Source organism: Capra hircus, unplaced genomic scaffold (genome assembly GCF_001704415.2).
Source record: "Capra hircus breed San Clemente unplaced genomic scaffold, ASM170441v1, whole genome shotgun sequence".
NCBI classification, from domain to species: Eukaryota; Metazoa; Chordata; class Mammalia; order Artiodactyla; family Bovidae; genus Capra; species Capra hircus.
In genome coordinates, this window is record NW_017193293.1 from 1 (window position 1) to 2,028 (window position 2,028).

The window sequence follows — 2,028 nt, forward strand, 5'->3', positions numbered from 1 at the left end:
GAACACAGTGGGATCTCAGCCCAGTTTACTCACTGACACGGTGCATCTGGGAGGAGGAGACCAGCCACTCTCTGTGCAGGTCATTATGTTCCGATAATTTGAAGACTGTAGCCATGATAGCAGCGAAACCCTTACAGTTTCACCCTGTAGAACTTTTTTTTCACTACTTGGGTTATATCCATTTTCCAAATTATGGAAAATACATTCTCCTAAGGATCATAAAAATAATATGGTAGAAAAAAACATAAATTTGTTAAAATAGAACCTTAAAGATTAACCTTTCTAGAATTTAAATGTGAATGCACTAGCATTCAAATATGATATGTAACAATAAAAATGAAAGTTACTACCACCATTGTTACAAATGAAAATAACATTCCATATTATTTTTATTTCATTTATGATTAAAGTACGTATACATGATGCAGATATTCTTATAAAGTCTCTATCTCACAGGATTTACATGAAGAGCCTCTAGTAAAGGGAAGATCTATTTGGATTTTTTTTTCATATAACTCATCCCTTGGCCTTGCTGTTGTTACACAACACTTTACTCAGTTGTCTACTTTTGTCTCTTCACTCTTTTCAAAGATTTATGCATTATAAACTTAAATAGGTTTACTTACTGAGGCATGGTTCTTCTGGAGACCATCCTTCTGCTGTGCAAGTCAGGTAATCTGAGGAATATTGTGAAGGAGACACAAAATACTGATCACAGTTATAGAGAAACTGTTGATTTACCGTGCTGGAAAGCGTCCTCTGTATGAATGATAAAGCCGTCCATGTTTTATTACTGGATAATTACAGTGTTTCCCTTGGAGTAAAAAAAGTAGAAATAATGCTTTACCTTATTATTAAATTATATAAGAAATTAACATTATCTCTATGAATTACATTCTTGTTCAGTTAATTACACTCACTACATTATGATTTCTAGGAAAAGAGGTTTATAGAAAACTCAGATGATTGAAATACATAAAGATGTCCTTGATATTGAAGGTCAAATTATGTCTTGTGAGTCATATCATATAAAATTTGTATGTAGATTCTCTTGGTTGAAAACTATAGAGACTTAATAAATGAATTCTCCTTAAATAGAGAAGTGCTAACCATAGTTGACTAAATTAGCATCTTAGTCAAGAGATGAAAGTACAGATTTTGTCTTGTGGCTCATTTTGACTTCTTTTTCTTGCTATTCCATTCTAATCAGAAACAACATCCTGACACTTCTTCTCAGACCAAATCAATGTAGAAAGAAAACAGTGTTGTTGTTTTTCCAATTAACGTTCATTACTTTAATTTTCTGTTTATTGGAAACATGTGATATATATAGAGAATCACAGTAATTTTCATGGCTCTAACCACACAGGAAAGTAACATTATTGTTTATCACTCAAACTAGATATTAGGCATCTTTTCCCTTGCTTATCTAATTGGAGAAATGGACAATCAATAATTCTTAATTTCCAAATGGTTAAGATTAAGGGAAACCCTTGAATGCTTGTGTCTAATTTTAATTGGAGAATGATGCATTTTTTTCAGTACTTCTTACAAATATTTTAAATGAGGTATAACATAATTACAATTTATTTTTTAATATATATTGAGTAATTGTCACTTATATGCTAAGTGAATTATAAACTTTGAATCTTTGCATATCTTAATCCCTTTAACAAAGACATGTCAATTATACAATCTCATGGCCTATAGTCTGCATCTCTCATCACTAATAGATTTCCCACACTTTTTTGAAGCTTCTCTACATTTTTAGTTTGAAATGCTTATTTAGTTTGATTCCTCTTAAGTAACAGTCTAGGTTTCTTCCCACTACTTTCTGTAGATTAGAATACTTTCTCTTAATCCTTGAATTTTACAAATTTCACCATGTATGTCAAGATATGTGTATTTAACAATAATGCCATGTTGGGCAAGCTTGAGTGTTTATATTTGCAGGACTCAAGTGAAAAGAACTCAACTAACTTTGTCATTACATTGTAGAGGAGAGATTTGAGTCCTGATTACCTGAGT

The 2,028-nt window shown here is 31.5% G+C and overlaps 1 long non-coding RNA gene across 1 annotated transcript; it reads right to left on the reverse strand.

The window, feature by feature from the left end:
• Nucleotides 1–161: 161 nt before the first annotated feature.
• Nucleotides 162–735, reverse strand: LOC108634922. Its single transcript, XR_001917720.1, has 2 exons — nucleotides 627–735; nucleotides 162–209 (listed from the first exon to the last, which is right to left on the reverse strand). It is a non-coding gene; the product is annotated as an uncharacterized LOC108634922 (long non-coding RNA).
• Between the last annotated feature and the right edge of the window lie 1,293 nt (nucleotides 736–2,028).